Genomic DNA, 12,949 nt, shown 5'->3' with positions numbered 1-12,949 from the left:
AAGACTTCTAATTCTTAGTCTTTTGCTCTTTCTACTGTATATTACCTTTTATCTAAAATTGTATTTATGCCAGAACAACATGGATACTTGCCTTAATTCACTTTACCGGTTCATGAATCCACTGATAATTTCTTATGTCTAGAGCAAAGATTTAACCATATGGTATACAAAATTATAATCAGCAATTGTCAAAAACATCTTAACTTCAAACCTAATAAGCTGTTTTATAAATATAGTCGATCTATCAATGTTCAATATACCTTTAGAGTATATTTTTTTAATGTAGATCTAGTACTTAATGATGGAGAAAGCACAAATTGTTAGTCTTCAAGTACAGAACTCCTGACCGAATTGAGTATCAGCTACATTTAGCTAATAAGATGACTTTGTGGGACATTATACATGAGAAGTATAGAATAGGGCATAGAATGAAAGAAGAAATCAGATCAAGATATAGCCAAAAAGCAACATGCTTTTATGATTGATAATAAATTTACTAGAACAACAATATCTTGCAAAAGTTAGTTTCCTTTACCTTGTGTAATGAAATCGTTCACCAGATTACATCTAGACCTTTCTTTTCTCTCTAAACTTTTTTTTTCTTTCTTTACATGCATGATCTTTTAAGTATATGGTAGTGTATCTGAAAAAATAGAAATAGATTGAAAATTCTGGAATGAGAATTAAATAATAGCTTTAAAATATTGATATGATATTTTGATTTTTACTTAGTCTTTATAGCTCTCTCATATAATTGAACCACTACATTCAACGGCTATAGCATTCTTCAACCAGAGAGAAGTAAGTCTGGGATTGGATTAATATACTGCACCAGAGTTTATTTATTTGGCAATAATGAAAAAAGTAGGCATGATGTTGTTGAGTTACACCACATAGTGAGACACTGGTACCCATATAAAAAGAAAAGAAGCATATTTTCTACTTCCTATAGGTAAAAACCAACAGCAGGTGATTCACTGCTAATAGATCTCTTTCCCTAAGCCTTGTTAGATACTCAGTAATTCACAACTGTATATTTTGAGTAACAGGCAACTAGAGTAAAACAGCAAATGTTTCATTTGTTCTCTATCCTGAGTCAAACCTAAGCAGCTCCATGCTGGCACAGCTCTGTGAAGAAACCTATAACTTATATTGCTTTCCAAGGAGTTTGGAACTCCCTACAGATTACTGGGGTTTTGACATATAAAAAGAAAGACCTCATCATCTAAGCTGGAGAGTTAAAGCCTCCATTTTATAAATCAAATAAACATTTTACAGTTTTCTTGGCGTATACGTAAAATGCTTGACATTTCCAAAATATACCATGATTTTATTTCAAAAACTCTATAATGTCTTCTGTAATATTCCCCATACTCTTTTCCTTGCAGGCAATCTTATGGGCTGTGTGTGTGCACATAAGTGTGTAATATTTCTAAATAAACAAACAGTATATATGTGGGGGTGCGTGGGCAAATAGATGGATGGATGATAGGCAGGTTCACAGAGGCTTTGGGATTTGAGTCCATGTGGTGATGGTGGGTGTTAACAGTCCCTATTGTCTCTTGTGACATCTGTGCCTGTGTTGGATCTCAGACTCCCAGTGCCATTTGAGCTGCCCAGGGGCACATGTCTATATTGGAGCTGGCGTTTTGGGAGAAAAGGCTCAGCGAAATCATGGAAAGTATCTCTCAAACATGGTAGATACAGATTTCCTGATTAAAATTTGAGCTTCAATATTTCTATCTGTGTGATCTTGGGCAAGTTACATAACCTTCTTTGTCTCTGTTTCTTCAGCCTCCAGGTTAAATCAATATACACCTGCGAGACAGAATAATGTGACTACACAAAGGACTTTGTTGGTGGTTGACAGTAAATATTTCCTATGGAATACACATTCCAAAGTTTTCAGAGAGACAAATGTCTCAAAACTGCCAGAAGCTGTATCTTTTTTATGTACAGTTGGGATTCTAAATCCAAATAGAGAGTAATTAAAGTTTTTATTCTAGAAAACCTTGAGATAGCATTTTCTGAACACCTCCCATCATACTGCCCAGGATTCTTTCACCCAAGTCTAAGGTGACCACAAGGCAAAAGCATTACCATGTGTCCTGTGAGGCTAAGGGCTGACATCTTAGTTCATCTCTGAGAATGTACTTTTAATACCATTTCTATTTATTGCTGCCTTTTTCTCCAAATAGCACTCAGAATTAGCCTCTTGTAGCAGTTTGTGCTCTGCTCAAAGAAACCTAACCAAGGGAGTAGCTGAAGACTGAAATCTAAACTGCATTCTTCTTACCAAGCAATGTTCCCAGAAGGGTGGACATGTTTTTCTAAATTACACAGTTGAGTAGAAATAGGTCACAAGGCAATCTAAATGTCTTTTTACAATGGTGATGGGAGAAAATGGCCAACAAATGAGATTTCAAAATGAAAATTAAAAAGAAATCCTAAAATTCCAAAGGATAAAAGAGGGCTAGTTTGTGTGTGTGTGTGTGTGTGTGTGTGTGTGAATCATATAGTTTTCCATTCTATAGAATTATAGATTTTCAACTTCCGTTATTCCATTCTCTTTCCCATAAAGAATGAAGTGAGGCCTAGGGAAAGACCAAAACTCACAGGCTCATGGGGCCTCTGCAAAATGTTACTTCTTATGCATGTCGTGTTTGGACACCAGAAATGCTTTTGCAAAGTTTCCTGTCAGACCATGTATATGTATATGTATATGCTAATGTATATGCTAATGCAATGTATATGCTAAAATGAAAGTAAAATATTTAAATCTTTAGCTGTATGGTGAACTCTCTTCTTGAATTAACTGGTAGGAATCCATAAAGATATTTCACACATACTTAAAAAGATGATAATTAGGTTTGGGCCATTTGATATTCTGAAATGTGGTATTTGGCTTGCAGATAAAATCCTTTTAATTCAAGCCAGGAAAACTCTTGTGTAGAATCAAAGACTAATATCTGAAATTTCTTACCTTTGACTGCATTTTTTTGATTTTTGGACCAGCAGTGGAAAGCATTTCAAAACTAATAGCTCTAGCAAATGGGATTCATCATTTCTCCCTCACTCCTTGGCTTATAAGGCACTTTCCTCCAGTAGAAAAGGGAATTTTAACCATAAAACATTGAAAGTCAGACTCAGGTGCTGAGATTCTTGACAATTTAATGAAGACTCTTCATGCATTTTTGCCACCTTCATGGTTCTGATGAAGTGATTTCAGGAAGAATGGTCTACTCTGATGAAGGAAATACACTGGCCAAATTTCAGGGGTCCCTTTACTCTTGATTTCATAACCACTGATTAATTTGTAATGTATTCAAAGCAGAAACTGGCCTTTTGGCTCTGAAGCTCTTCTTTTTTGTGCTTTGTGATATAGGTATGACAGAAATGATTTTTGACATTGTTATCTTCCATTTAATGTGGCATTGTAAGACCTAAAAGATATCAAAGACTAAGACACCAATTAGAGCATAATGCTAGACACTTCATATTTGGATGATATACACTTATCAACATACCTTCAAAAGTTAATACAACTAAATAGGTAATGCAACAAAATGTTTCCTTTTAAAGAAAACTTGTCTTTGAAAGATGAGAGGAAAAACACCTCATTAATCATCTACATCAAACTGCTCATTGTTATTGTGCAAAACCTTATATCCTTTTACATTTGTACTATTAATCACAGATTGTACTGCTAGTAGAGCATCCATAAATATTCCATGGATGCAAACAGGAATATTTTCACTTTTCCTGACATATGCCTAAAATTTGAAATTTTTAAATATCTAGAATGGCTTTGATTTGTTTCATGTATATTCCAGAGGAAGATAATGGATACTTTTGAAGAAGCATTCACATGTGTACTATTTTATAAAAGGTACACATTAAGTTTTATTTTTCTAGAAGAATGCTTCCTTCCAGTTGGAATTTTACATTTCTTAGGAAAACTCAAAAGGCATTTGAAATTGTCAAATAATCAGGGTCGGGTTTTTCCCAAAATTATTTCATGAGAGAATAAATGCCTTACATTTATAACAAACATTTTATACTAATATTTATATTAGTTTTAAAGCATTGTAATATTAATAGAAACTGTGAACCAAATGACCATGTTTAGTTATGAATAGTAGATCTTTTAGTAATAGCTGTTGAGCTGTACATTTATCCCCAGAAATCTGCTATGATCCTTTAAAAAATATCTTGAGTTGTGGGTAAATATGGAATAGATGATAAAGACACATGGTACAGAAAAAAGAGAAATAAAGCCATCAGAGTAGCCAAGGTGCATAGCACTATATAAAATATATTGAACTTATTTTATTACTATCAATCATGTACAGAGCTCTCTTATTAAAGGATTTAAGGTAAAACTTCCTCTCCTCTCTGTAAATTATAAAAAATCAATGAGTCTGTGCTAAATCTTCCAAATTTTATGGAAGATACTTTTTGACAGTATATGAGTGAATTTCAAACAAAGCTTCTGAGAAGTAAGCAATTCAACTATACAAAGAACACTGCCTAATAAACCCTACCATGCCCTGATATAGAAAGAAGAAATGTGTGACTTGTGAACTTCCTTCTAAACAGAATTGGAACAATCACATAATTTGCAACTTAAGTATATATTATAACATTCTTTACATGGAAATATTACTTCTTCCCTATCCATCTTACAGGGGTTATTGTGACAATCAAAATGAGAAAATCTTTGTGCTAGTGCCTTGAAAACTGGCAAGTACTGTACTCTTCTTCAGTGTAATTATTTTGTTGTGATTATTTCTTTAGAGCACAGATTGTATTTATGATGTATAAAATACCCTTCAAGTTGATATTAAAAACAATGAAGACTCATTATAGTATTTTGCTACACTTAACACTCTCCTTTAGGATTACTGTCTTCCTTTATTAGTTTCCTTGGAAACTTGTATTCAGTAATCACTAATAACTAGCAACTAGTGATCATTTGTATGAAGGTATGAAAATAGAGTTGCTAGGTTTACTGTAAAGGCTTGTTAAATCTCTTCAGAATACCTGTCTGGTGATTTAAATAAATGGGAACTCTTCCTGCTTAAACAGAACTTTTGCTGGTTTAAGAATACTCGAGTCTTCTGTCTCTGAAATAGCAGGGGTCTCTGAGAGAATACCACGTACAGACGGAGGTTTGCTTCTTAGCTTTGCTGTGGGTTCATGGGGAGAATTGATCAAATCTGGGTTTGAGGCTGTATTCTTCAACTCAAAACAAAGAATAGTTCTGTAAACATTGACAACTAAGTCATGCAACATGGGGACTATTTCCAGATATGAAGGAGCACAGCAAATATTATTTTAAGAAATATTTTAGAAATTAAAGCCTTTAAAAGCAGGTTTATTTTTACCAGAGAAATTATAGGAAGCACAAGCCACAGTCCTCCGTATAGAAAGGAAATGTGCTTTAACTCCTCTTCCTGCTGGTAAGAGGAGGTTGTTAATTTTTCAGGAATTTTATGAGCCAGTGGTAAGGTAGTTTGTATCTTGAAATTTGCCACGAAGTCTGTAACTACATCACAGAATCTGGAAAACTACCAATCAGGGCCCCTCTCTCTCTCTCTCTGTCTCTCTCTCTCTCTCTCTTTCTTTCTTTCTGTTGTGGGAGTAAACTGTTGTTTCATTTTGCTTTCTTTGTGTCTAGAAAGTTGCTCTTAAATATTTACCAGCATACTACGGGGCTTAAGTCACCTCTTCAGTAATACTTTCTTGAAAACTGAAGTCAATTTCTACACAAAACAAATATTTATTGGTTGTCTTCTAAATGCTTGACATGGCCAACTGTCCTTGATCTCATTCTACTTCTGTATCTGTATTTATATAAATAAAAAGAAACATGATGACTTGTTTCATACAATACTTTAGTGAAAGAAAAAGACCAGCTTTCAGGGACCAGGCAAGATAGGACAGACATTTATAGGTAATAGCTGCTTTGAGAGTTGTATGCCTGTGCCGCTCAATGAGAATAGCATTTGCTTACTGAATCACAGGTTTATATCCCCCAATTTTCTATTTTCAAGGACATTTTATTATCCTTTTTATTGTTCCTGGTTTTTCAGTTTTAATTTATCGTGTCCCTAAGCACTATATTATATTAGAGAGAATATGACATAATCCCTGCCCCAAATAAACTCATAATCTAGTGGAGATAACAAATGCAATCACAATTATTTACATGTCAGTATGTATGCATTATGCAAATATATATATTCATGACTTTACCATGTTCTAAAAACTGAGTTAATTGTTTAAGGAGACTATACAAATAGGTGAGAGATATTAAGAGGTACAAACTTCCAATTGCAAAATGAGTGAGTCACGGGTATGAAACATACAGTGTGGGGAATACAGTCAATAACTATGTACCTTTGTATGGTGACATAACTAGGCTCATCGTGGTGATCATTTTGAAATGTATAGAAATACCAAATAGCTATGTTGTGTAACAGGAACTAACATAATGTTGTAGGTCAATTACACTTTGAAAACAAACAAACAAACTCAGAAAAAGAGATCAGATTTGTGGTTACCACGGGGTAAGGGGAGGGGGAACTGAATGAAGGCAGTCAAAAGGTATAAACTTCCAGTTTATAAGTAAGTACTAGGGATGTAATGTACAAAATAATAAATAAAATTAACACTGCTGTATGTTATACATGAAAGCTGGTAAGAGAGTAGTAAATCCTGAGTTCTCGGCACAAGAAAAAAAGTTTTTTCTATTTCTTTAACTTTGTATCTATATGAGATGATGAATGTTCATTACACTTATTGTGATAATCATTTCATGATATATGTAAGTCAAATCGTTATGCTGTACACCTTAAATTTATACAGTGGTGTATGTGAATTGTATCCTAGTAAAACTGGAAGAAAAAGAGGGGTGACTCTACATATTTCACAATTGTAATATAAAGAAAATACTATAAGGCATTTAATTTTGTTGTTGTTGGTAGGATGACAAGAGTAACACTGATAATAATTTTTTAAAAAGGCATAAACATTTGGTTCTGGTTCTAGATCCATGTAATAGCTAAAGGTCCACTTTCCTCAGAGATCCAGGAAAATGTTTTTTTCTTTCTTTCTTTCTTTCTTTTTTTGATGCTGTGCTCCTCTTAACATGTGACTTTCATTTAAAGGCTTAAGATGGTTGCTTGAACTCCACACTTCATGTTTTCGTTCTGCTCAGTATGAAGGAAGGAGGAAGGGGGGGAAAGTGTACATCCTCTCCCTTTTAGGGAGACTTCTTACAAATTTCTCTTCATATATCTCATTGATAAGAACTTAATCACATGGTCACGCCTAGAAGGAAGTCAGAGAAGTATAGTATTCTAACTGGTGCCAACGTATTAAGTGATTAAAAAGTAGCTTTCTGTTATGAAAGAAGAAGAGAATGAATATATGTTGGTCTTAGGAGTTGGCTATATGTGGGAATCCTGCACATGGACATTTAGTCATGAAGTATCCTACACTAAAAGGAATACTGAAGAAAGGAATGTTTTCTACTAGCTCCTGAGGAAACACAGTTTTCTGGGACAGTTAACAGAGCCTGAACTGGTGGCTGTATAAACAAGGGTGCTGGGAACAGCTAGAGCAAGTGGCACAATAAAGGCCACATTTCAGCAGATTCCTGGGCTTCAGCAAGAACAGCACAGAGCCTCTGGAGTCCAGGAGACAGTAAGTGGGGCACTGGATCAAGAAAGGTAGTCCCAAAATTCATAAATGCTATTAGAGAAGGCAGCGGACAACAGCCGTCTTCCAGAGTGGTCCTGAAAAGAACATTTGAGAACTCTTGACTGAGAGGAACATATCCAGTCCTGCTTCACTTGCAAACAGGCAGTACAGGCAGGTCAGAATCTCAGGCAGGTGTCTGAAAGCTGCACACACTGAGGAGAGGGATATTAGGGGCTGAGTGGACCTTTCTTCATTTGGCAGGTAAGGGCTCCGAGTGAGATAACTCAGCTTATCAAAGTAAGTGTGACTTTACTTGTACCTGAACTAGTGAAACCAGGACATATTAATTGTAGTAGACCAGAAACCCCAAACTCTTGACTCTGCTGGAGAATATCAAAGGAATATGTCTTTTTCCCCCTACCCTCTCTGAATTTCTCTTATTTTTATTTTATTATAAATGGAAAATATTGTCAATTGAAATTGGGAGGTGAATTGCGTCCCTGTTTAAACATCAATGGAAATATAAGAATTCCAGATTGTATCATTTATCTTCTCATTTAATCAAATACTATGAACTTCAGAAAAAGATTTGATTAAAAATTCCCTGTTTGTTTTTCCTCAAATAGAAAGTTCTATGCAAAAATCAAGTGCCTGGTCTGAGTGTAAAATCAGTCTTCCATATACTACTGCACCAAAATTCAAAACACAGTAAAATACACCATGATATTTTATATAGATATATGTATTGCCTACTGGTTAGCTTTGAGGGAAGGCAACCCTAATTTTGGATTCCAACTTTCACATTCACTGGCTGTGTCTATAAAATGAGAATTATATTAGTAGTACTCTGGTAATTTTGTTATATGGATTCATTCATTTGCTTATTTAGAAATATTTATTGAGATCCTACTATATTCATGACACTGTTTTAGGTGTTAGAGACACCTTCACAATCAGGAGGATCAAACACCTGCCCTCGTGGAGCCTCCTACCTAGGTGGAGACTAGCTGAGCTAATACATTGCAAGCAGTTAGCATATTTCCTGGAATATGGTAAATATTCCCTATGAAGAGCAGCTGCCATTGCTTCTGTCATTTGTGAAATAACTAGATGATTGAGAAAGTCACTTCCTTATAGTCCTACAGTAATCGTAACACTGTATTTGCTTTGGAACAACTGCTACTCTCCAGCTAACTCCAGCCATAATACTCCTTAAAAAAAATGTGAGATCCATTGAACTTAATTCACTCAAAGTTCCTATTTTTTATTTTTTTATTTTGGCGATAAATACAACTATGTGGTATGGTGGAGTATTTTAATTTTCCAGCCGAAGGTACTATTGAAAGGCTGAGTACCACACATTTTGCCCCCTTTAGAACTACTTTGTTCTAAATACTAAAAACTCAAATACCCTACTTTTTATGACTTTGAGGAGAGAGCTTTAATTCATGTTTCTAGTAGCAGAATTTATTACTTTTACACAACTTCTACTGTTATCAGAATTAGATTCTACTTTGTCAAACAAGTTATTTTATGTTGGCTTAATGACCTAAGTATATAGAGTATATTAAAATTGTACATCACCTGACACAAGTAATATTGTATGTACTTTACCACCTGTTATTTAGAATAGTGTTTCATCAGAAAATATTTGATAATATCTTTATAGTATAATAATCACACAAAAGAAATCATGGTGTATAGCTTCTCTTCTTGAGTGTGGAAAAAATAGATGAAGCAAATTTTGTTCCTTAATACATTTGTGAAATTCGTCATAACTAGGAGACCTCTACTTTAAATGGACTATAGAGATAACAATAATATTTTATATTAAAAATTTCCAGAATATTCAGGAGAGTGGTGGATTGGCACTTTTTATTTTGGACTTTAAAGCACAGAATTATTTGAAAATATCTCACTTAGCACAACATGAATAAAATTTAATCACATATCACATAAAGTATTAAGTTTCAGTCTCATTTAACCACCATTATTCTTAACTACAGAAATGTTCATTGCTTGTGAGCTATTAAATATGCAATTTAATATTAAATGTGTCACATTTTGGTAACTCTCACGATATTTTAAACTTTTTCTATATTATTATATTTGTTTTGGCAACCTATGATCAGTGAGCTTTGATGTTACTATTGTATATGTTAAGGTGTGCCATGAACCACCCTCAAGATGGCAAACTTAATTGATAAATGTTGTGTGTGTTCTGACTGTTCCACCACCCAGCCATTCCCCCCACCTCCCTCCCTCTCTTTGGGCCTCCCTATTCCCTGAGGCACCACAATATTGAAGTTAAGCCAATTAATAAGCCTATAGTGGCCTTAAGTGTTCAAGTGAAAGGAAGAGATGCAATTCTCTCTCTTTAAATGAAAAGCTAGAAACGATTAAGCTTAGTGAGGAAGACATGTTGAAAGTTGAGACAGACCAAAAACTAGGCCTTTTGCAGCAAACAGCCAACTTTTGAATGCAAAGGAAAACTTCTTGAAGGAATCTAAAAGTGCTATTCCCGTGAACACAGGAACATTATGGAAGCAAAACAGTCTTATTGCTGATAAGGAGAAAGTTTTAGTGATCTGGATACAAGATCAAACCAGCCACAGCATTCCCTTAAACCTAAGCCTAATCTAGAGCAAGGCCCTAACTCTCTTCAGTTCTGTGAAGGCTGAAAGAGATGAGGAAGCTGCAGAAGAAAAGTAGGAAGCTAGAAGAGGTTGTTTCATGAGGTTTAAGGAAAGAAGCTGTCTCCATAACATAAAAGTGCAAGGTGAAGCAGCAAGTGCTGCTAATAGAAGCTGCAACAAGTTATACAGAAAATCTAGCTAAGATCATTAATGAAGATGGCTATGCTAAACAATAGGTTTTCAGTGTAGACAGGACAGCCTTATACTGGAAGAAGGTATCATCTAGGACTTTCGTAGCTAGAGAGGAGAAGTTAGTGCCTGGCTTCAAATCTTCAGAGGATCTACTGACTCTCTTGTTAGGAACTAATGCAGCTGGTGACTTTAAGTTGAGACCAATGCGTATTTACCATTCCAAAAATCTAGGGCCTTTTAGAATTATGTTAAATCGACTCTGCTTGTGTTCTGTAAATGGAAAAACAAAGCCTGGAGGACAGCACTTCTGTCTACAACATGGTTTACTGAATATTTTAAGCCCGCTGTTGAGACCTACTGCTCAGAAAAAATGATTCCTTTCAAAGTATTACCAATCATTGACAATTCACCTTGTCACTCAAAAGCTCTGATGGAGATAGATGTACAATGAGATTCATGTTTTTTTCATGCCTGCTAACACAATATCCTCCTTCAGCCCATGGATCAAGGAGTGATTTCGACTTTCAAGTCCTATTATTTAAGAAATACTTTTGTAAGGCTATAGCTGCCAGACAGTCATTTCTCTGATGGATCTGGGCAAAGTAAATTGAAGACTTCTGGAAAAGAGTTACCATTCTATATGCCATTAAAAACATTTGTAATTCATGGAAATAGGTCAAAAGATCAACAGGAATTTGGAAGAAGTTGATTCCAACCCTCATGGATGACTTGGAGAGGTTCAAGACTTCAGCAGAGGAAGTAACTAGATGTGGTGGAAATAGCATGAGAACTAGAATTAGAAGTGGAGTCTGAAGATGTGACTGAATTGCTGCAATCTCATGATAAAACTTTAACAGATGATGAGTTTCTTCCTACGAATGGTCAAAGAAAGTGGTTTCTTGAGATCAAATCTGCTGAAACGCTGTGAAGATTGCTGAAATGACAACAAAGGATTTAGAATATTACATAAACTTAGTTGATAAAGGAGTGGCAGGATTTCAGAAAATTGACTCCAATTTTGAAAGAAATTCTACTGTGGGTAAAACACTATCAAACAGCATCACATGCTACCTACCGAGGAATCGTTCATGAAAGGAAGAGTCAGTTGATGAGGTAAACTTCATTGTTGTCTTATTTTAAGAAACTGCCGCAGGCAGCCTAACCTTCAGCTAACACCACCCTGGTCAGTCAGCAGCCACCACCATCGATGCAAGACCCTTCACCAGCAAAAAGATTAGGACTTGTCGAAGGCTCAGATGGTTAGTATTTTTTAACAATAAAGTATTTTTTAACTAAGGTGCATACATTTTTTTTAGACATAATGCTATTGCATACTTAAGAGACTACAGTATAGTATAACCATAACCTTTACACACACTGGGAAACTAAAAAATGTATGTGACTCGCTTTATTGCGGTAGTTGCTTGCTTTATTCTTGTGGCCTGGAACGGAACACGCAATATCTCCGAGGTATGCCTATAGTGTTTTGGAGAGTCTCTTATTGGCACCCAAGCAGCAGTTGCTATTTTCACTTTAGGTGATTTCAAATTAACACCTGGATGGAGTTCTTTTATTAGAAAAGTAGAAAGAAAGGAACTCAATAAGAAAAAAAGCGAGTATAATAGTTATTATACTTATGAATGTATTGTACTATTTGGTAGATATAAAACTGATTATAATGTTTGCAATTATGTGAAGCCTTTGTTTAATCACCAATCTTCCCTTATTAAAGAATTGGAAAACTCATTAGAGATATCAGCAAATGAAAAGGTAATGAGTCCTAGCCTTGGTCCCAAATAGCTCTTCTTTTTTATAGTTTTCTGGGTTTCACATTTGTCCTTTTATGTTTAGTTACCTTCTTTTCTAGGGAATTAAATTTCTATACTGGATACAAAGATTCCCTCAGAGATTGGCTGCATTTACTTAACTGATTTGATAGTACAAATGGTCTTTTGAATATACTGCTCTAAAATTGTATTTCTATTACTCTCATCCTTTAATGTCTTTGGAAGCAAACTTTTTCTTTGCCTGTGACATTTATTCTAACTACTTTTGGACATGATGACAACAATGACCCACAGATAAACCAAATTCCAAAGGTCAAATTTCAACTTGGATTGTTTTTTATAATTTTTTAAATCTACTTGTCCTTTTAAAATATAGCATTAATAAAAAGAAAATTAAATGGACTTGAGGTTATGGGGAGGGGGAAGGGTGAGCTGTGACAGGGCGAGAGAGAGTCATGGGCATATACACAGTAACAAACGCAGTAAGGTAGATAGCTAGTGGGAAGCAGCCGCATGGCACAGGGATATTGGCTCGGTGCTTTGTGACAGCCTGGAGGGGTGGGATGGGGAGGGTGGGAGGGAGGGAGACGCAACAGGGAAGACATATGGGAACATATGTTTATGTAT

The sequence above is a fragment of the Stenella coeruleoalba genome, assembly GCF_951394435.1.
Source record: "Stenella coeruleoalba genome assembly, chromosome: 2".
Lineage (NCBI taxonomy): Eukaryota > Metazoa > Chordata > Mammalia > Artiodactyla > Delphinidae > Stenella > Stenella coeruleoalba.
The sequence above is the reverse complement of the archived record's forward strand: the minus strand, read 5'-3'. Positions refer to the sequence as shown.